The sequence below is a fragment of the Hyperolius riggenbachi genome, chromosome 10 (assembly GCF_040937935.1).
Source record: "Hyperolius riggenbachi isolate aHypRig1 chromosome 10, aHypRig1.pri, whole genome shotgun sequence".
In the NCBI taxonomy this organism is placed as follows: Eukaryota; Metazoa; Chordata; class Amphibia; order Anura; family Hyperoliidae; genus Hyperolius; species Hyperolius riggenbachi.
In genome coordinates this window covers 132,327,177-132,351,174 of record NC_090655.1, presented here as the reverse complement: position 1 = coordinate 132,351,174, position 23,998 = coordinate 132,327,177, and the positions used below count along the sequence as shown (strand labels likewise).

The following is a 23,998-nucleotide window of genomic DNA, read 5'->3' as shown; positions in this document are numbered from 1 at the left end:
TAAATCTTGACACAGAGCGCCTTGCCCCGCCCCACCAGGCGGGTCTACAAGTAATGCTCCTCTAGAAAAACGGCAGCCGTCCAGCCGTCGCGTCACCCGAAGAAGGCGTGGCTAAAGCGCCGAAACGCGTAGTGACGTCAGACGGCTTGCCGTGAGGATTCCGAGCCGGCGGTTGTCCTTCTCCGTTACCTGCCCACCATCTGCACGGATCCTGTTTGCCCTGGCCAGGCACAGGAAGCTGAGGGGACTCGCCGGTGGCCTCCTATATGCGCAACTTTTGCGCATACACTGTAAGTGTATACATTTTTGCGTGTGATTTTATTAAAAGTGGTAACGCACTATCGGAGCGCTCTGTTTCTCTCCTTATATCTTGTTTAAGTTGACCTTAGCAGCTAAAAAAGACAACAAGTGCTATATGCAAGCTGTGACATCAAACATTGCTCCCCTTCCTGGTGTTTTTTTTCATACATTTATGTTCTTCCCAGTTATGAGTCTTAACCATCCAGCTTAGTACAGAGGTAACAGCACCAAGGCTGTAATGTAGATTCCATAGTTTTACACTTTTCTCCCCCTCGCCCCTACTGTAACTTGAGCACCAAACATCTACCCATGTCTAACTATCATCCATGACACTGTCTGCATGGAGTGTGTTTGTTCATCCAGTGTTTCCTTGTGGGTTTCCTTTGGGCTCTCTAGTTTCCTCCCACTTCCCCAAAAAACGCCTACTGATAAGTTAATAGATTTCCTGAAAAACTGGATTTATAGGTAAGGACATTAGGCTGTGACTATAGTAGGTATACAATTGTGAGCTCTTTTGCAAGACAGGTAGTGGCATACCTATGAAGTTATTAACATTATAAATAAACACAATATCAATCCTTTAACCTCAGCACATATTTGTTTTACCATTAATTGCTGTTAACCTTAACCTCTAATTAGTCTATCACTAGCCAAAATTGATTGCTGCTGCATAACCCTATTCTTGACCCCCTGAGTAACGTCATACAAACTCTGCCACAAACTCTTACCAGCGCAAACTTTAACTCAGCTAAGCTCCTATCAGTGCATTCTTATGTTTGGCAAAAGGGAAATATTAATATATGTAGCACTAATATCTGTACCCAGCTGGCAACTCGGTGTTTTTTTCTGCATTTTTTTATACTGGATGTATTTGATGCTTTTGACAAAACGTACTGTTAGATAAAATCCACCAGAGTAAATGAATAATTGTAAATCTTTACATCATTCAGGCAGGGAACACACTACATGCGTTTCTGCGCGTTTTGCCGCGAACGGCAAAACGCGCACGATTTTAGAGGCTATTGAAAATAATAGCCTAGCTCGGGAAACGCTGCGCCGCATGCGTTTGTGCGCGTTTGCGTTCGCGTTTTTTTCCGCGTTTTGTAGCCGCACAGTTTTCTGCTTTTTTCCGCACATTGCATGACACTACATGCCATGCAAACGCAGAAACGCAGAAACGCACGCGGAAAAACGCACGCGTTAGACGAGACCGCAAAACCCGACGGAAACCTGGGAAACGCAGGGGAAAACGGCCCTGCAAGTGTGTTCCCTGCCTCAAGGAATTGACCTGTCACACATGTGAGAAAGTATCTGATAATTACTGTCAGCTGTCTGAACAGATCCAGGAATAATTGTTATCAGCCTTGTTCAATAGAAGCCGCCCTATATACTAAACCTTACAATGAGAATACAGAGGTCACCAGATCTCTGCAGGGATGTTAATCAATAGAAATTTCAGAAAAGATGAGAAACAATTTGTTGAAAATGTTTTGGTCTGAAAGAGGTTCATTTCTGCAATCTTGGGACCACCAATCCACTGCTAGACAAAACTGCAAACATTTTTAGGCATGTATTATAAGGTTACATAGTTATCTGGGTTGAAAAAAAAAAACATGTGTCCATCGAGTTCAACCAGAAAATAAAGTACAACTCCAGCCTGCTCCTTCACATATCCCTGTTGATCCAGGGATCCAAGAAATTACAGCATCCAAACCATAGCATTAGCAAATGTCAATGCTAATAATTTTACAGTAAGAAATACATCTTAAAAAAATAAATTAAAAAATTCATATAAGCATAGTAAGAAAGAAACTGCTTTCTAAATGTGGTTTTGGACATATGGGTTAAACCTGGATTGACCCTTTCCAATCCTTTTTCCCAATCGCTCATGTGTCGCCTCCCCCACACCTTTTTTCCCAGTGTGCTGGCGGTCCTATGGGTGAGTCAAAAAATGGACCTGAACCAGGGCACTGGAGGTGCTGAGACCAACATTAGGGGGGTGGGGGAAGAGGATGCAGGGCCCAGCACCAGTGGGGGTGGGGCTAGTGCCAGCTCACACAGTGTAGCTTTCACCCTTTCACGAGCGGTAGCGTAATATCGCTATTGTGCCACGGTTGGTGCTTCAGATGGACTTGTATCTATCACTTTCATTTACATAGGGGCACACCATGCCTGACCCAATCTGACAGTGGACCCCTACAGTAGAGCAAAAGTGGCAGACTGATGGAAAATATGGTGGGCGCAGCAGCAGGTGTAATGGCCGGCGGTGATCAAAGTATCAGACATAGGCCTCAATTCACTAAACTTATCTCCTGTCTTTAATAACTCTTCTAGAGTTGTTACCATGGTGATAAGGCATGTAGTATTCAGGAAACATTTTACCTCAGGCAAGCCTAAAGTTAACTCTTCTGTCTTTAAATTAACTCTCCAATCCTTAAAATAACTCCAGAGTTAGACAGGCTGTTAATTAGCTGCATGTGAAAATAACTACAGAGGAGTTAAATTAACTACAGAGGAGGTAAATTAACTACAGAGGAGGTAAATTAATTACAGAAGAGGTAACTTAAGGAATGAAGAGGTAAGATAACTCTCTCACGTGTTGAGGTAAGTTTTCTCTTGCCTTATTATCTCTAGCATGATCTTAGTGAATTGAGGCCAATGTCTGATGAGAGGGTATCCAAACAGTTGTGTGGAAATTTATGGAGGAGACAACCTATGTAAAACTTTGTTCGAGAGGCTTACTATTTTGAACTGGTTCCTCTTGGTAATTAGCACCCAGTAGGGATTGGAGGAGGTGCCAGCCTGTTTTTGATAGGTCTCAGAGTTGCATGTTGCTGATGGGATTAGCCTCTTGTGTGTGGAAGGGACTAATTTAGCATATATTTCTTAGATGGAAGTACCAGGAGGGGTTAGTGAGGTAATATACACTTGAAGAACTATAAATTCTGCACAGCACCAGAAAATTGCTAAGGAGATGATGTGGTCATTTAAACATGCAATGAAGTGTAATTGGGTTATGCAACTGTAATGCACAATACAAAAAACAAATCTACATATGAATAGCTAAGGAGGAAAAAAGATGTTTTTAGATTGTCCAAGTCAACATCCTGATTTTAACCCAGTGGAATGGTGTAACCTGGAGCAAGTATGTTGTTCAGCTATGAAAACCTGTCAGAGTGTAGGGATTACAGCAGTTGTGCAACTAAATATTTCTCAATAGTGTCCTCAAAGAGTGATATCAAAAAATAAGAAGCCTTTACCTGCAATTACTGATTATTATTATTGATATTAAAAGTGCCAACATATTCCATGGTGCTCTACAAAGTATGAAACAAACATGGGGTACAAAATAATACGGACAATGGTATACACCCATGTATGAAATACAGAGTTGGTACAAAATACAAAATTGGTAATTTTACATGACAAAATTAATATGAATAAATGTGTAATAAATTCCAAACACAAAAGGAGGGAGAGCCCTGCCCTGCCCTACTGATGCCTATGGACATCCTAATTTATGGGAAAAATGTTTTAATGGGTTACATAAGTACTAAACTTGAACAACTGTTGGTTGAATACATGTTTAAAATTGTTTGTGTTTATTCAGATTCCCTTTATGAAATATTGTTTTTCTTCAAGAACCAGTATGAAAGAATGCATGCAAATAGCAGAAAATAGCAGGGGCAATATGAAATGGGATAAGTTTTTGCATATCATGGTGTCTATAAATAGTAAGACATTAAAAATGCGTATTGCCATTTTTCATTTTTAGCACAAAAGATACCAGATGTGCAATTGATAGAGGTTTAATGGACAATTGCTGCTGTTGTCGCATAGTATTTTTTTTATTATTGCTGATTAGCTTGCATTGCATAATTATACCCCACTACTGGGGAAAATGGCTGTTTGGTAAAACAAGTTGGACTAATCTGGATTTGTAAGATCCCAAATCTACACAATACTAAAATAAATGGGGGAAAAAAATCTGCATGGTTGGTAATGCACTGATGCACGGAACGACCACTAGATGTATGTCTTGCTATGTAAGAAAAGAAAGAAAATATATATGCACAATGGAGGGGTGGGCCATTGCATGCCTTTGGGTTACTGGGGAAATATAAAAATCCTTCAGTTTGTATGGGGTTGTTGTAATGTACACACGGTCACAGTATCACTTATTTCTGGTACTCTCAACAGAAAGGCCTTTTGAGTACAAGGCAGACTTTACTTGGCAACATTTTTTTTATTTAAATATCTTGATTGGTATGCATCACCTGCATCCCATAAAACGTTTTTTAAAGAAATATCAGGTCATCATTTTTCATGATGTTCAATATTTGGCTAATCATTAGACTGCTCCAGAAAAGTTTTATTTCAACTGTGGCAGTGGAAAATAAGCGGTTTTCTTTGTACTTGTAAGAAAGTCTTTTGAGTGATCTTCCTACAGAAAATAAAAATGCCATATTTTAACACAGAGGCAGGGGCAAAAAAAAGGTTTAATAAATAAACCATAGAACTAAATCTCTAACATTTTCAGGAAGACCTCCCCAAAGGCCCTTGCCTCTGCTCTGATTGAGACAAGTTCTGAGGAAGATCTTCCCAGGTGCCTTCTGTCTTCTGCCACTGTCTCAGTTCCATGCTACAAGACAAACATGGGTGGCCAGCAGCAGTGATGGATTAGGACTTTTTGTATGTAGCCTGTACATTAAAACATGGTAAGGTACTTATCCGTTAGCCGGGCGCATCCGGCAGGTGGCGCTGTTGTAGCGAATTTCATTCATGCTTAGTTAACGTTAGTGCTGTGTGAATGGAAGCGCCGCAGGTGGCGCTAATTACATTGATACGGCACATAACAATAACAGTGTTAATGGGAACTAATATGTATTTCAAGTGGCCGGAACTGTTACTTAATGCAATTAAAATGAAGGCGGCGGCAATGTAACAGATGAAGCCGCCGCCTTCGTCTGTTCTTCGTCTTCTTCTCCCCCTTTGCCCTCCTCTGGCTTTTATACAATGCTGGCAGCTGGGGGGGGACATGCGTCTCCCCCCAGAGTCGTTCGTCGCAAGAAAACAAACAGGATTCCCTTCCGCGACGAACGACTCTGGGGGGAGACGCATGTCCCCGCAGGCTGCCAGCATTGTATAGAAGCCAGAGGAGGGCAAAGTGGGAGAAGAAGACGAAGAACAGACGAAGGCGGCGGCTTCATCTGTTAAATTGCCGCCGCCTTCATTTTAATTGCATTAAGTAACAGTTCCGGCCACTTGAAATACATATTAGTTCCCATTAACGCTGTTATTGTTATGTGCCGTATCAATGTAATTAGCGCCACCTGCGGCGCTTCCATTCACACAGCACTAACGTTAACTAAGCATGAATGAAATTCGCTACAACAGCGCCACCTGCCGGATGCGCCCGGCTAACGGATAAGTACCCATGGTAACATATAAGTATACACTGAAACATTAAGCTTGATGAGCCAATGCTGTCACCCAGATCTCAGCAGATTTGTTTAAGTCGAAGACAGACTTTATTGGAGACACACTAGTGACCAGCAGTAGCATGGGTCAAACACTTCTACTGCAGCTTCTATTGAATATTGTGCATCAGCAGCCATGGGAAGCTTAAGCAACTATTGTGGCTCCTAACAAACAGAATTCTTGATAACCTACTTTACATTTCTAACCGTGAAATGGTAACGTCCCCCTACCTTATTCCCTAACAATAACTGCATAACTGCAGTAACTAACCCTGAGCAATAACAATAACTTGTAATTCTTACAAGTAGAATTTTGATCATTTGCTTCATCAACCCAAGAGTTTTAGCATGTTTCGGAATTTAGTTTCTTGAACACAGACACCTTCCATTAACTTAGGTACTGGGCATCCAAATGAAACACCATATCCCTATGGGAAGGTGAGCAGAATCCTCCTGCTTCATCCAGCTTATCCCTGGCCACTGGTGAGTTGCTGTGTTGGACAAATTGCTTTTTGGTATAGCTCACCAAGCATGTCAGATTTTTTCTATGAACATCCCGATTGTCCACCTCTGACTGAAGTGAATGACAGATATTCTTGACACATTTGACTTTAACCCAAATTCAGACAGCAACACTAGTGATAGCAATTTAAGGGAATGCTACCACAAAAGATTATTCATTCAGAAATAATTGCTAGTCTCTCCCACCAAAAGTACTGACCTTCAGTCTGCCTTCAGCTATCAATTGTGCCCACTTCTCATTGATAAGTTGGAAATCCATTTCTTTATGTGGCCCAAATGACCTAATCTGGGTATATCAGGAACAAGAAAGACACCACTACACTTGCCTTTTATATATAGTCCAGATTTACATTATCCACTAGTGAAGTGTACAAGAACATGACCTGATCATTAAAGTGTGATGAGATGCCATGTTAACAGAAAAAAAATAAAAGAAATCATCCAATAAGAACTTATTGTCGCTTACCTATCCTGTTGTTTTTAGTGTTCATTGTCAGATTTAGGAGAAATGTGATCTGAAAAAAAGAAGAAAATATTTCTACTGGTTTCAATCTACTGTTCTACTGTGATGCAAATCGTGATATCACTTCTGCCCTTTTCCTTTTTTTCTGACCCAGCTCAGTGTTAATTTTCCTTTCCTACTGCCACAGCTTGCTGTCCCTCCCACAGCAAACATCACCAGAAAAGGGGGTTATATCATCATTATTTAATGGCCAGTACTCACAATGAGATTCTCTGGCAGATTTACTGCCTGATCGATTATTTCCAACATGTCTGATCTGATTTCCAATCCATTATCTGATCAATTTTGCATTCACTTCTATGGAAAATTGATTGGAAATCAGATTGGACACATTGGAAATAATCTATCTGGCAGTAAATTTGCCGGAAAATCTCATTGTGTGTGCCTAGCATAAACACTTCAACAGGGCGAGGGGGAAGGAAAAGATTCAATTATCTTCAGGTCACAGTGTTTTTATCTTATCCGAAATAGAAATCTTTCTTTTATTTGCATGCTGAGATAAGCTTGTTACTGTAGTTAAAAAAACAACAACAAAAAAACAACTCCAGCTGGCGCTGTACAGTTCCTGCAGTTAGGCAACGGACCCCAGACCATGTAAAAAGAGAAAAATGTGGTAGAAAAAAAGATGGTTACATATATTTTTGGGGCACTATTTTTGGCAACCCTATTTAAACAACTCTTTCTTTTTCTTGTTTTTCACATGTCATCACTTGACAGAACTTCGCCAATAGCCTCATTCCCTAGTAGAAAGTACTCATTTTTGAGGCAAGGATTTAAAGTGTATCCTAGGAGACGTGACATGGTGAGCTAAACATGTGTATGTACAGTGCAAAACATATAATATATATAGTATATTATAATATATAATAAATATAATATATGATACTGTATAGATATAATAATCAGGCTGTTTTACTTGTTTTATTTTGCTGCCTGAAAAAGTTAATTTTTTTGATATGGAAGTGACCGCTTTTGTCTTTTCCGTAGTTTGTCGGGAATATAGTACACATCACTGACAAGCTAATTACAGTCATAAAAGTTTTCCTGGCAGAATACAACTTCTGAGAACAGATAAGAGATAGTAAATTGTCAGTAGTTCATGTATTTTTACTCTGGGGCACTTAATAGGCGGCCACTGAGCAGGGGCAGCAAAAAAAAAAAAAGGAGGATAAGTATGATTATTTATCTCATCAGTTTATTTTCACCTCGGGTTTACTTTAAGTTTAGAGCAAGCAAGTCAATATTTGCATGCTGTGTTAGTGGGCTTCTGTGACAGACAAAATCACTAGAAATATACACTTTTAGTTTTTATGTCTGACGATTATTTTTATATAAAATTTTCCTTATAATGTTTAAAAAACAATATATTGTATAAGGTTTTTTGCACTTTGATCCCAGGTTTCAACCAGAGATGTAGGGTTTGCTAAATCTAACGACCTAACAAACGTGACTATTCAGCAATAATTGTGACTGAACAATACAGTCACACATAAAAACTATCTTTCTTCTCTGTCACATGCACTGATACAGGAGACGGGGGTACCTGGTTTTAAGACAACACCGAATACTGTGCTACCGTTCACTCTGTAAGTGATGAAGTGCAATTGCAAGAACACATGTTTCTGTCTGACAGGCAAAGGGATCCAATTTCTGACAGAATAGAACAGATTCTTGGATACAACGTAGGTTTACCTCACCTTGGCTTTCCTTTTTCCTCCCTAACAGCAATGTAGTATGTGTTTACAACAGGTTTCAAAAATACAAAACACAATCTAAAATGTCTGTTATTGTATCCAGGATATGAATAATCCTTTCTGGAGGAAATTCTAACTGTTAGCTTAGTATAAAACAGAAGGGCATTCTCCTGGCTTTTGAATCCATTTCTTCTGAGGTGAATATTCAGACAGTCCCCAACCATCATTCAAAGAGATACTTTGGTCAAGGCAAAGACAATTCAAAGTTCACTTCATACAGTCGGTTTATTTGTTAGAGGTGGGTTAGTAAAGCCAAATTCACAAAATGGCCTCAATCCATTTTTTTTTCCTCCTAAGTTTTTTCCTAGGTGAATTTTCACAGCTCATCAGTAACGTGCATTTTAAGCCACCAGCAAGCAAGAAAATACTCAGAATAATTTTGATAGAACTCAAACACCTTTTTCAATTGCAGAGTGCTGAAAAGCTCTTTAGAAAGAAGATGAAAAATGACCATCTAGGAGAAAACGTAGGAGAAAAAGTGAATTGGATCAGGCTCTATGTGCGTTGTATAAGATCAGCACTAAAATTTGACGCAGCTCTTTTTTTTGCACGTTACACTATGCTGGAAGTGATTAAGGAGTCCGAAAAAACCCATATACGTTACCTGAATACCATTTATTGGGCTAAGAATTGGCAGCAGTATTTGCATGCTGTGAATAAGGCCCTGTTCACGCTGGCACAGATGAAAAACTGATCCGTGTAAAAACTGTTCCCTGACCCTTCTGATCTGTTAGCGCACGATCAATGCGATGCATTGTAAACAATAGCGGAGCCGCCGCGCAGGGCAGCGTGGCGGCGGCCTCCGCATCTCAGCCGGTGGTTTCCGTTCAGCTCACGGAACCGCCGGCACAGAGCAGGGCGGGCGCCGCCGCCACTAGCGACACGGCGGCGGGTCCCACAGTGCGGGCGCAAGGAGACAGGACTCTTACCTCCTACGTAGGAGGATCAGCTGATTCTCCTGTCAGCTGACATCAGGAGAGTCCCTGATTGGTTGGGCTCTGGGGGCGGCGCTGAGTAGCTCTCTAGCTACAAATACAACTTGCCTGTCAGTAGCAAGTTGTCTGCTGTCGTGAATACACTCGTGTTAGCGCTCAGACCTTAGCTCAGTACCCTGGTGTTGATACTAAGGATTTCACACCTTAGTTAGGATTGTATTTGGTATTGTATCTGTGTTTTGACTCCAGCTATCCTTGACTACTCTCTCTCTCTACGCTATTGTACCTCTGCCTATCTGATTCTTGTTGCCGACCTCTGCCTGATTACCGATTACTCTTCTGCCTTCTGTTCCTGTACTGCTTCCGTCATCTCTGTTGCCGAACCCTTGCCTGTCTGACCTTTCTCCGTTCAGTGAAACGTCTCCCACTGGAGGGTTATCTTTGAGGCTTGCCTCTCCGAGACGCCTGCCCCAAGCAGACGATTACTGCTAGGGGTCGAGATTCCTCACTCTGCCTGGTTAGAGGATCTCACTCACGGGGGTTCCCATTCAGAGGTAACCACACCTCTGAGGAATTGCCGTGAGGTGGATATTTCCACACTTTTGTGATATTACTGTATTTATTGTGTTCCCGTTGCTGGGTGCCCAGAGGTTAGGGCCCTTTTCCACTAGCAATCGCTAGCATTCACGCTGAACGCTAGCGATTGCTAAATCGCAATTACCGGCGATTCCCCGACGTTCGTGGCCGTGATTTTGCTATGCTATGCACTGCATAGCAAAATCGCGGCAAATATCGCTCCGCCGCACGTTCGCGTTCCCGGCAAAAACGAATCACGGTAGTGGAAATGACCTACCGCGATTCCTATGTTAAAAAGCAAACCGTAGCGATTGTAAAATCGCTAGCGGTTTGCGGTTTTGCGATTCAGCCAGCGCAAACGCGCTGGTGGAAAAGGGCCCTAAGCGATATATCCGTATTATTGGTGATTCTACAGATCGCCAATAATCGGTTATATATCTGTATTCTTGGCGATACTGCAGATCGCCAATAATCAGATTCTCTCTGTGTGCTGACACCGATCGTTACATGCATCAGTCGATCCGTAAAAATTGCTGCAGACCCAGCAGAACGGACCAAAATGATGCATTCGAATGTAGCAATGTGAATGGATCCTATTGATTAACATAGGATCCGTTCAACTCCGTTAGGGACCGCTACACTAACTGTTTTTTTTTTCCCCAATGTGAACCAGGCCTCAGTCTGTTTCAATTGCAATATTATTATTATTAGGTATTAGTGCAACAATCCACTCTACAGTACGAGGATTTTGTTGTGACTTCCTTACCACTGTGAAGATGTTAGTTTTATCCTAGTTTATTCAAGTTCAGCATCTTTATTCTCACCTATTTTACATAAAGTATGCTGGGTTTTTTTGTTTTTGTTTTTTTGATTAATGAGCTAACGTACAAAAAAAATGTGTATTGAAATTAAGCATGGAAGAAAGAATTTGGGTGGTCTTAAAGAACGTGGAAAAAATGCCAGAGAATTGTGATGCTCTGTGTCATTTACAGGAATCCAGCAATTCCCTGTTTGGCCTATTGCGGGTCAAGCTGTCTCTTCTCCCACTGGTCCTGCAGCCACTGGTGTTTCATCTATATAATGTACTAAAGACAAATGGAATGCTCCAACCCCATTCTCTCCATGTCCCCCACTAGTGCCACAGCTGCTGGGGCCTCCCCCTCGTGCTGAGTGTCCCATCTTTCATACTATAGTGTGCAGAGTGCACATCGAATAGCTGCTGTCACTGTGTTCTGACCTCATTTTGGATTTCATGGTCTATTACTGATATCTCCATGTGGAGAGGAGAATCCAGGGCAATGCTAGAACACTGAGGCCACAGACAAATGACTCAGAAGACACAGTGACAGTACTAGAGTAGATGCTGGAGGCAACAGCCAAAATGGGTGGAAGGAGGGATTGGCAGCTATACAAGCCCCCCATCACACTGTTCTGCTCAGCTGTTACTACCTATTTGGATGGAAACCTCTGGTGGTCTGACTAATGGGGACAATAGGCAGCGGGTCATGTGTGGGTGTGTGGGCTTAATAAAACATAAACCAAGATTTGTTATTAGAGGTAGTTTTTTAGCTAACATTTTTGGTTTATATTCAAATATATACAATACAGAGGTGCTATAAAATGTAATGAACAGTTTTACTTTACTGGTTATTTAGTAATCATATTTCATGACAGCTTTACTTGACACAACCTTGAAGCCATAGTTATATATTCTGATCTGCATCACATGGACAGGAAAAACAAAATGTTCTTTGAAAGACAAGCGAGGCTTAAGGCATCAGCTGGAAAAGCCTTTTTATCCTCTTAATCATTGCAGTAAATATCTTCACTTTTTATCTAGAAAGAAAGCCGTGTTCTGCTTTGCTGAACAATGTATAGCAATGGAAGTTTTGTGAATAATTTTGATCTGCCTCACCCCATTGAATTTGCTTCTTAGGCAAGGTGAATGTTAGCATGAGGCAAAATAGGATGAGAGTCTTAGGCAAGACTTTGATTTTACATGAGTGACTAATGAACTGTTGACATGGGAGCAATGAAGCAAATCAAAGTGGATGTTTTATAACACCTGCTGCAACATAAGGAAAATCTGGAATACAGCTAGGTTTTATTTTTATTCCCATAGCAGTAATAGTATACACACAAACATTTTGTATTCCTGCTTATCTGGCATCAGGATTTTTTTACTGCATTAAACCAAGCACACTCTAAAGCACAGGTGTCAACCTCAAGTCCTACGGGCCGAATGTGGGCCTCCTTGGTATTTTATGTGGTCCTCAAGAGCTTCAAATGTCCATCATTGTAAGCAGAAAAAGAAAGAACACTGCCTTCCCATCTAAAGTAACTGGTAAATCATACAAACACACAGAGTAGCACTGTGTAGCAGTATAATGTCTACCTGCTCCAGCGCTGCATTGGATCTATTCTGTTCTTCCTGGCTGTCGCATGCTCTGTGTTTCCATAGAGAAAACACATTCAAGTGGGCACTAGCCAATGGAGAATACGTTTTTTTTTTTTTTTTTTTTTTTTGTAATATCCCTCCTGGCCTGCCTTTCCAATTTGTGTTGGGGCCACCCAGCGAAAAGCCCAGCAGAGACTCTTCTTCATCCGCCAAATGAGGAAGTTCAGCATGGCACAGGACATTCTAACATGTTTCTCCTCCACTACCATTGAATCGATCCTCTGTTCCTCCATCTAGATCTAGTATGCGGTAGCCACCGCCAACAACAGGCACAAACTACAGAGGATCATTAGGTTGGCAAAGAGAAGCATCGGGAGACCACTGCCTCCACTTCACCTCCTGTATAACACAAGACTGCATGCCAGGGCACTGATGATCGCAAGTGACCCCTCTCACCCAGGCCACTACTGTTTCACCCCACTTCCATTGGGAAGAACTCTTTCTTCCCTTTGGCCGTTAGCCTCCTGAACTCTCTTCACATTTTCCCACCCTCCATCAGGGCCCTACCACCTGCTAAGTAGCAGACAGAAAAAAAAAAGATTTTCGAGCAACCAGTCAACATATTTAAACCGATTAGACTTTTCCTGCCCCTTTGGTAGATTTCAGCAGTGTTTGAAAGATGCATACTGCCGCTGAATGTATATTTGTGTACAATGTATTTCTGTCATGTTACTGTTGTATTTCGGAAGCCTTTTTCCTTAGCTATCTTCCTTCGCTCCTGCAAACTGCATGCTAAGATCCATCTATGTACCTCTCGCCTCTAGTGAGCTATATATTGTGCCAAACCCCATTTCGGGCATGACCCAGTCATACTTGGCAAAATAAAACGATTCTGATTCTGGATATATCTCACCCATGACCAGCTTCAGAAATCTCTACAATAAAGCTGAGCGGAATAAAAAGTTTAGGGTAGCACCTATGTTTGATTAAAGCCAAGCATACACATATCAATTTTTCCAACCAATTTGATAACTTTAATTTGTCCTGTCAGACATTTATTGCGCTAAACATATCCATTCAATTCACTTTTGTTAAATTTTGCAATTCTGAAGAACTTATTGATCAATAGTGTGATCAGATATTTTGGAAAATTTCTGTCGGAGCGGACAGAGGAGAAGCGATGGAAAATTGATGCCTGTATAGATTTATTAAGCATCAACCAATGCTTGATAGATTTCTTCAAAAATCTGCATGCTGCATGGTGTCAATCACTATCTGCTCAATGTCTAATTGGAAAAGAATCAATCAGCTTTGCATATTGAGTCACATTGTAGAAGCATATTATTATTATTATTATTATTATTATTATTATTTATTGGATGTATATAGCGCCAACATATTTTGCAGCACTGTACAATAAATAGGATTACAGACATTGATAACAGGGGTGACAGCACAATACCTGCCTAGACATACATGCATATTAACACTACTTATGTACATAGTAGACCCTCCAACAAGCACCAGTGTATTACAGGATGGGCAACTGTCAGGGGCTTAACTAGAAACCACTGGGCCCCACTGTGAAAATGTGGATGGTGTGTCATCCCCCTCCCTCCCCCAGAAATTTGAAAGGTGGGCCAGGAGGGATATTGCAAAAAACAAAAAACGTATTCTCAATTGGCTAGTGCACACTTTAATGTGTTTTCTCCATGCAGATAAAACAGACAGCAGTGAAGCCCTGCACACATTTTCCCTGATTCCCCCTCCCCCTCCCCCCAACAGAAATTGGAAAGGCAGGCCAGAAGGGATGTTCCAAAAAAAATGTATTCTCAATTGGCTAGTGTTTTCTCCATGCAGATTAAAACAGACAGCAGTGAAGACCTGCACACATTTCCCTATCCATTACATTAGCGTATGTGATAAAACATGCATGTTTTCACACATACAGACACACATGGTGTACAAAAAAAACGCATGCAGAAAACTGCACACAGAAAACTGACAGTCCTAGCTTTTTACTATACTCACTCTGTCCTTCTCTGATGGAGCAGAACAGGCTCTGCAGACTCCAGCTACACAGCACTTGGGGAGGGTTTGGAGCGGCTGGGGGCAGGGCGCTGTACACAAGACCCTGATGTACACTAAATAGGGACTGTCTACAAATCTTTGTCTTCAAACTTTGTAGATTTCTTACCAATGGCTGAGCAGACACAGTCATTAGAACATCTGTGCAGAGAGCATAAAGCTTTTCAATCTGCGCCCCTAGTTGTCAGTCTCTCAGGACAGGAAAACAAAACTTCTCTCCCCATGGGCTCCCCTGTGGCTTCTCCCCCCCCCCCCCCCCCCCCCCCCGGGGCACCCTTGCCATTGCATCCCTTGCAGGTTCTACTGTTACACCCCTGGCAACAGTCTCTCAGAATAAAATATTCTATTTGGTTGATAAAAGATCTGATGAGAGGATCTGTGTGTGAAGGTGAATAACTGTCTGACTATGTTACCTCAATAATGATCAAGTCATTTTTTTTAAAATGAAGAAAATGAATACAACTATCTATTCATCAGATCCAAACATACAGATCAGTGAATAGCCCAGGGGATTGCTTTGATAAAGTGAACCTGGGGTGAAAATAAACTGATGAGATTAACAATTATATTTATCCTCCTACTCCTAAAAATGACTTTTTAAGTATTATTATTATTATTTATTGTATTTATAAAGCGCCAACATATTACGCAGCGCTGAACATTAATTTAGGTTACAGACAATATTTAGGGGTGACATACAGCCATATAACACTACAGGAATACAAGTAAACCAGATTACACAGCACAGTATGAGTACCAGGTAATGCTTAGTCAGTCACTGGATGGAGCATGGAGATTAGGCAAGTTAGGTTCAATTCCAGGGTTTTCTTTTATATTTAAACATTTACAAAGTAGGTTGAATGTTTTACTGTCTCTAATCAGTGGCAGCCTACTAAGTGTCCCAGAGTTAGAAAAAGGTCAATAGCTCGTGTGTTTTATCTCTCCTTGCCCTTAAAGGAGTTATCAGCTAAAATAAGAAAAAGAAGCTTTACTCACCTGGGGCTTTCTCCAGCCCCTAGCAGCCGGCTGTCCCATGCCGACCGCTCCGCTTCCTGCCGCCGTCCCGGTCACCATACTCGGTGCGGAAGCCGACCCCAAGGTCCTCCGCACTGCGCCTGCACTAACCGCCACTGTCAATCAAGCCCACGTTGTACGCGGCTTACTGCGCAGACCTAAGGGTTGGATTACGCACCGAGTACGGAGACCGGGACAGCGGCGGGGAGCGGAGCGGCCGGGGTGGGACAGTCTGCTGCAAGGGGCAGGAGAAAGCCCCAGGTGAGTAAAGCTCATTTTTCTTATTTTAGCTGATAACTCCATTAAGCGACGTACACACGTCCAACTAGTGCACAACGTTCACATGACCACCCGCACAACCCGATGAGCCGTATGACCTGACGTACTGCACATACAATGCTCAGCATGAATGAGAGCACCCCACTACATTTGTCAGATAACCTTTAGTTTCCTTTCAGTGTTAACATTTTCTATGAGATACTGTACTCAAAATACTCCCACAAATGTGGGCCATTGATTACAAACACGATTTGTTAATTTGCACACACAAAAAAGTGATTTTCCTAACAAATTCATTCAAGCCCATGTTGCAAAAATGAGTACACCCCAATTATAGTCCTAGGACAAAAGCCACAGTTAAGACTACAAAATTCTAATTAACATGCATTCAACCACAGGTAAGTCTAATGATTCATTTAAGAGGTGTCCAGTAGACAGGTGAGTATAAAAAGGCATTACTTAACAAAGAAAAGCTCTTCCCATTTCATGCTGTCAGCAATGGCTGCACATGGAAGAGAAATGTCAAAAAATCTGATAAAGGAAATCATTACTTTACACAAAAAAGGTGTGGGCTACAAGAATATCAGGAAAGCTTTACGTAGCAGTCAAAATACTGTAGCAAAGGACTTCCGGTTCTGGCGCCCAGGAGAGAGGACGGAGGTAGCAGCGCTCCGCGAGTAAAGCGGTAGTTACCCCGCTACCAAGCCTCTTTTGCGGACCCCCCGCAATTTTGAAGTGTGGGAGATCGGACTGGGAGACTTAGGAGTGAAATCAGGGCGCTGATGGACAAGTACCTGACCCGCTCCACGAAGAAACCACTCGGCCACATGGCAGCGCGGACTCCCAAGATGGCGGAGCAAGAGAGAGATGAAGAGAGTGGCGGCTCGGAGATGGACTGGCCTGAGGGAACCCCCGATGGACATAATACGGTGGACTACGAAATGCTGGCAAAGGCGGTTGTGAGTAATATCACCCCTGATCTAACGGCCATCATTGAAAAATCCATACGTAGCACTATGGGGGACATAACGGCAGAACTGACAGCCTGCGTACGCAGAGTGTCTGCAGCAGAACAGAGGATTTCTAGCTGCGAGGATGATCTTAAAAAGTCTGATGCAGTAATGAAAGATGTCCTTAAACAGAACGCTGAGTTCGCCACGAAATTAGAAGACTTAGAGAATAGGTCACGAAGAAATAACTTACGAATTGTGGGGATACCGGAATCTGTTACAGCAGTGCCTCTAAAAGACTTTTGTGAGAACACTCTTCCACAGTTACTGGGGCTACCAAATTCTTGCAAGGTGGAAAGGGCGCATAGAATTGGTCCTCCCAAGGATAGTACCACAGACCCTAGACCCCGAGTAACAATCGTGCGGTACCTAGATTACAGTGAAAAAGCAGCTATATTAGTGGCATACAGAGAGAATAGAGATAAAGTCGTGTATGACGGTAAAAAGTTACTGATATTTCAAGACTTTTCGGTTGAAGTCACCAAACAGAGGAAACTATTCAGTGCGGTGTGCAGTGAGCTCTATGACCATGATGTGAAATTCGCCCTGCTTTACCCAGCAGTTTTAAAAGTCACGGATAAACAAGATGGAGTATTGATGTTTAAATCTCCAGCAGAGGCAAGAACATATTTAAAGGGACTTAAGCAATCAAGACCAACAGAAGAAGAAGCGCTAGTTCCGTACAAACAGAAAATGAGGCCAAGGAAGCAGAAAGAAAATGCTAGCGGGACATCCGAACGAGAGAACGATCTAAACGAATGACGCACTTCATCCTCTACGAAGATTTGTTACTCAATACAGGGGGGGTCCAAGACGATCTTAACATTTATTCTTCTAGGAGGTTTGAGGGGAAATAATGCTGCTCGAAGGGAGGAGGTGTTCCTACTGGGAAAAAAGGGAAGTCGGTTTTAGGACACGGACAGAGTTATGTTAAGGATAAGTATGTTGATGTTAAATGTTTGGGGGGGAGTTAAAGGGGATCCGGGGTATTCTGTTTGGTGGAAATATTTGCTTAGAGTGTCAACATATTGGTAGAACATGAAGAGGGATGCAAAAATGAGCAAGAAAGAGTGTATGGTAAAATCATTTATTAATCAGAAATGCTCAGAGTTATAACATGGAATGTGAAAGGGTTAAGATCTCCCAATAAAAGGTCTAGAGTGTTGAAACACCTAAAAAAATTGAAGGCAGATATCGCTTTAATTCAAGAGTCACACTTAGCAGAGGAACATTTTGGTTTTATGGAGACGCAGTGGGTGGGATGGTGTGTGGGATCACCAGCAGAAGGCCGTAAGTCAGGAGTCATTACTTTAATAAATAAGCGATTAGATTGTGAGAAAATTTTGCATGTATGTGACAAGAAAGGGCGTTTATCCGTGCTGACATTGAAATTAAAGGAAGAGAATATAGTCGTAGTTAATGTGTATGGTCCAAATCAGGATAACACTGATTTTTTTCAATCACTGAATGATATGTTGCACCAAGTTGAACCTGCCAATGTCCTGCTAGGCGGGGATTTTAACGCTGTAGTGGACATTTATGAGGATAAACATCCTAAAATACCGAGTTCATACAAACCAGCGAAGAGGGAGAAAATATTAGGGGAATTCATTAAGTCACAGCAGATGACAGATGTCTGGAGACACCTGCACCCAGATGAAAGGGAATTTACACACTGTTCCATGGTCCATTTGACTATGTCACGCATAGACTATTTGTTGAGTAGTAACTCTATTCTAACAAAAGTTTTGGCCTCTGATATACACGATCAGGTCATATCAGATCATAACCCGGTGAGCGTTGATTTGTTAGATTCAGTCCCAAAAGGAAAAGACTATATATGGAGATTTCCTTCATATCTCTATGAAGATGAAAGCTTTGCAGCAGCACTTAAGGGTTGGTGCCACGATTATAAGGAGACAAACTTGAAGCGGGGTGCAGATGTCTCCAACTTCTGGGAAGCTGGAAAGGCGGTGTTAAGGGGCAGAATCATGGGGTATGTAGCAAGTCAAAAAAGGTTAACCCTTAAGAAATATACTGACTCAATACAAAAAGTTAGGAATGCTTTTACTACCTATAAGTCCACAATGCTTATGCGGGACAGGAATCCATGGCAGTCTTTGAAGAAAGAACATGATTACTGGCTGAAACGTAAAGAAATGTTTGCCAAAAGCAGTATCCAGGCTAAATTTTTTCATTATGGGAATAAATCGGGTAAGATGTTAGCCAACTCGGTTAGATTAAATTCATATAGTGCTAAACTGCCTGCCCTTAGAGGGAAAAACAATGAAATATGTTCCGACCCGAAACGAGTACTGGAGATATTCCAGGACTTCTACACAAAAATATACAGTAAACAAAATTATGATGAGCAAGCGGCCCATATCCTATTGGATCAAATTAATCTACCCAAATTACAAAAAGAGGATGTGGAATTTCTGAATGCCCCAGTAACAGTAGCGGAAATCACTACGACAATTAAAAATCTAGCCTGTCAAAAGGCCCCAGGACCTGATGGATACTCTACAGAGTTCTTTAAGCTATTACAGACAGAAGTTCCGGAAACATTAGCTAAGGTATACAATAATATCTTGCAGGGAATATCATATTTAAAAACAGCGGATCTAGCATATATTAAATTAATCCCAAAAGAAGGAAGAGATAGTACTCTACCGGAGTCGTATAGACCCATATCTCTCATCAATCAGGATATAAAAATCCTTTCGAAAATAATGGCAGACAGATTGGCTGTATTGATGCCTAATCTAATCACACCTAACCAGGTTGGCTTCATTAAAGGAAGATCCTCAGTGGCAAACATTAGGAAAGTCTTACTTATTATGGAACAAGCCAGAGCATATCCAGAAACATTCAAAGAAAGTGCCATTGTCAGTATTGACATGGAAAAAGCCTTTGATTATGTTAACAGGGAATGGGTGGCTAAGGTACTTAATACTATGGGATTTAAAGGCCAATTCCTCACATTTCTAAACGCTATGTATGAAAATCCTGCAGCTAAAATTCACCTTCCGGGTTTTTTATCTGGACAATTTCCATTGCAATCAGGAACAAGGCAGGGATGCCCCCTCTCCCCTTTGATTTTCGATATTGCAATAGAACCAATCTCGAGACTGTTGACTAAGAAAATTCAAGGGGTAAAGATAGAACAACACATGGTTACATACACACACACACTTTTTGCGGATGATCTTTTATTATTTTTAGGTAACCCAAAAGAACAGTTAGAGGACATTTTAAAGTTTATTCAGGGAATCACTGATTTCACAGGACTTTGCATCAATAGAAATAAATCAGAAATCTTCTTTTTGACTAAACATCAGGATAGGGACTGGGTAAAGAACGTGGGGATTAAACTGGCGCCTAGAAATATAAAATATTTGGGGATAGTCATCACTAGAGACCCAGTCACAATTTATGAAGAAAATTTCGCTAAATTAATACAAAGGATTGTGATCCAAATTCAATTGTGGAAGAATTTACCCATAAACCTGATTGGCCGGGCATTCTTGATAAAGATGATATCTTTTGGGAAACTTTTATATCCCTTGCAGAATGTTCCTATGCTGCTGGCTCATAAAGATGTTAAAAAACTTCAAGCTGAATTTACTAATTTTCTGTGGAGAGGAAAAAAGCACAGGATAGCTCTTAAAACATTAGAATTGCCTAAGGAATGGGGAGGGATTGGGATCCCTAATATACGTCTGTACAATTTGGCATGTCTTACTAGACACGTTAAGGATTGGATAGATTCCACGAGCAAGTTCTCGAATTACGAGTTGGAAGCAGCTGTAGCCGAGCCCTGGGAACTAAAAGGTTTATTACACACTAAACAAAATAAACTACCAATAAGAATCAAACATAATTTAATAATTAGAGACACCATTTTGGCATGGAGAGAAGTGCATAAGTGGTTGTCCCTTCCATATAGAATCTCTAAATATATGCCGCTATGGGGTAACCCGGAATTTTTGACAGCTGTGCAGCATGGGGGCTTTCTGCAATGGGAAAAGTGGGGCATCACGATGCTGGGTAATATCGGCGACCTTAGAAGAAAAAGATTGATGACATTTCCTGAGCTGAGACAAAAGTTTGGCATCCCAACAACACACTTCTTGTACTATGCACAGGTAGCCTCCTTTTGCTCAGCGACTCTAAAGGATCTTGAACCAATCTTGGAGGTCACAGCATTTGATAGGTTAATAAAACCAGGGAATAGGCAAATTACTCTCTCCTCACTCTACAAAGATTTGGGAAACTGGAAAGTGGAGAAAATTGCGGGACAAAGTCTTAAAAGATGGGAAAGGGATCTTAATATTTTAGAATTACCTAAGAAAATGCTACAAGGCCTGTCTACAGTTAGGAAATGTGTGACTTATGAAGTATGGAGGGAATCTCAATTGCTGTTTTTACATAGGGCCAAGTATGCTTTTGATATACGATATAGGAACCCCCCACCCCAGGGATACCTGGCTAAGTGCCCGAAATGCCATCTTCCTGATGCCAATTTGTTCCATTGCATATGGGAATGCCCTGTGATTTCTAAGTTTTGGGATACAGTTTGTATACTCATTAAGAAAATGTGCGGTAAGGAAATTATAAAAGACCCAGGGCTGTTACTATTTAATTATTGGGAGATAGGATCTGAAACAAATCCGGGGAAGGTGCCAAATCGGTTGGTCCACACAGTCATAATAGCCGCTAGGAAAGTAATATTTAACCGTTGGATATTTCCAACAGTGCCAAAAGTAGGAGAACTCAGAAAGGAACTAAAATTTCTCTGTGAAAAAGAAAAATGTATAACTTTGGCACACAAGTCCAAGTATACTAAAAGATTTTTTGAAAAATGGCGAAAATTCATCATATTTCAATACAGGAAGAATGAGATAGAGATTATAATGGAACCTTTTAGGTATACGGAATGGTACTGTGTGGAGCAACTTCATGGCACTCTGGGGAAGTTAGAATGCACTCCTAGATAGGCGAAGGGACCACGAAAGGAGAATGGCCATAAGAAGGGAGAGAAATACCCGTAATCACATGGGAGAAGGAAAATGGTATTGTCCCTCTAGCAATAAATGTTCATAGTCGGGGGGAATAGTAGTTTAGAGCCCTTGAGTCAATATACGACACAGAGTACAGGGTTATACGAGAAACTGACTGTCAAAGGGCAGGGGGTTATATTGGGGGTGGGAGGAGGGTCATGTTATAAAGGGAGAAAATGAATGAAACGGCTATTGGCATAATAGTGATTTTGGCGACCTGAGCAGAAAATTTGATGAGCTGGATGTAAAAGATTTTGTAAAGCATTATTATTAATGTTCTGTAAAAAGTATGGAAATGTTTGTTTCTGACTGTAAAGCGAAATCAGCATGAATATTATACTGTGATGATGTATAAAATTATGCCTTTTTCATTCTAAATAAAAAAAATTTGTTTAAAAAAAAAAATACTGTAGCAAAAGTGATCCAAAAATTCAAATAAGATGTAAGTGCAGCCATTTTACAGAGAAGTCCAGGCCATCTACGGAAGTTAACATCTCGACAGAAGTGTCTTCTGATGAGAAGGGTTGAAAAAAATCACCATGCAAGTTCACTGCAGTTAGCTAAAGCAGTAGAAAGCCAAACTGGAGTGACCGTTTCCCGTGACACCATATGCCACAGACTGCAGAGGAATGGCATGCATGGGTATCGTCCACGAAGGAAGCCTCTCCTAAAGCCCGTGCATAAAAAAGCATGCTTAGAATTTGCTAGGGCTCATGCTGAAAAAGATGAAGACTACTGGGACTCTATACTGTGGAGTGATGAGACAAAGATAACTGTTTTTGGAACTAATGGTTTCAAAACTATGGCGTCGTAAAGGTGAGGATTTCAAAGAAAAATGCACGGTTTCTACAGTGAAACATGATGGTGGCAGTGTCCTTATGTGGGGCTGCATGAATGCTGCTGGTGTTGGGGAGCTGCATTTCATTGATGATATCATGAACTCAACAATGTACTGCTCTATACTGAAGGAGAAGATGCTGCCATCACTCCGTGCACTTGGTTGTCGTGCACTTTTCCAACATGACAATGATCTAAAACACACATTTATAGCCACTGTTGCATTTCTGAAGAAGAACAGAGTGAAAGTGATTGAATGGCCAAGTATGTCTCTTGATCTGAGCCCAATCAAACACCTATGGGGAATTTTGAAGCGACAAGTTGAGCATCACTCTCCATCCAGCATCCAGGCTCTAAAAAAGGTTATTCTTGCAGAACGGAAACAGATAGATATTGCAATGTCGCCAACTTGTTCATTCCATGCCTAGAAGACTTGATGCTGTCCTTATAAATCTAGATTTTCATACAAAATACTAGATGTAGTAGTTTTTTGTGGTGGGGTGTATTCATTTTTTTAAAACTGAATATTTTGTGACCTAAGTTATATTATTAACCTTAATTTCATGTTATGGAGTTAAACAAGTGTTCAATAAAATTCAGTCTTGTGAACATTTTGGAAATTGTTCTTTTGTTCATTGAGCTACTGATTAAATTCGTACTTTTTAAAGGGAGTGTACTCATTTATGCTGTATGACCACACGTGCAGACAGATAAACGACCAGCTCATTTACATACTGCGCACGAAAGCGTAATCACAGACTACACAATCAAAACAAGTACAAGTCGTTTACAAGTCATTCAAACGACGTACACATGCATCAACTGCCCGATATCAGACCAACAGTCGTGTAAATAGAGCCAACATTTGGATCGTGCAAAACTCCTGCTATCACTCACTTGTCAAGTCGTTTGGATGCGTACACATGCCTGATTGTCGTCCAACAGTCTAAAACAGACTGAAGTCAGACGACAATCAGGCAGTTTAATTGAGCATGTACGGTCCTTTAGAAGTTGTATTCTGCCAGGAAAACGTTTTAATGGCTGTAATTTGTTAATCAGCGATGTTTACTATATTACCAACAAGGTACTAACAAGACAGAAGCTGTCATTTCCATGCCTAGAAATTAACTGTTTCAGGCAGCAAAATAAAACAAGTAAAACAGCCTGGTTATTCATATGTTTTGTACTGTACATACACAGGTTTATCTCATCATGTCAC

At 41.1% G+C, this 23,998-nt stretch overlaps 2 protein-coding genes across 5 annotated transcripts in view; one reads left to right on the top strand and one right to left on the bottom strand.

Moving 5' to 3' along the window:
- The window catches only part of LOC137536102 (cGMP-dependent protein kinase 2-like), an 843,621-nt gene that overhangs the window by 100,919 nt on the left and 718,704 nt on the right, over positions 1 to 23,998 (top strand). The window lies entirely within an intron of this gene.
- The window catches only part of LOC137536104 (collagen alpha-1(XIII) chain-like), a 523,068-nt gene that overhangs the window by 439,194 nt on the left and 59,876 nt on the right, over positions 1 to 23,998 (bottom strand). The window contains exon 2 of the mRNA XM_068258151.1: positions 6,769 to 6,817. The gene's annotated coding sequence lies outside the window, so the exon portion shown is untranslated. The remainder of the gene's footprint in view (positions 1 to 6,768; positions 6,818 to 23,998) is intronic.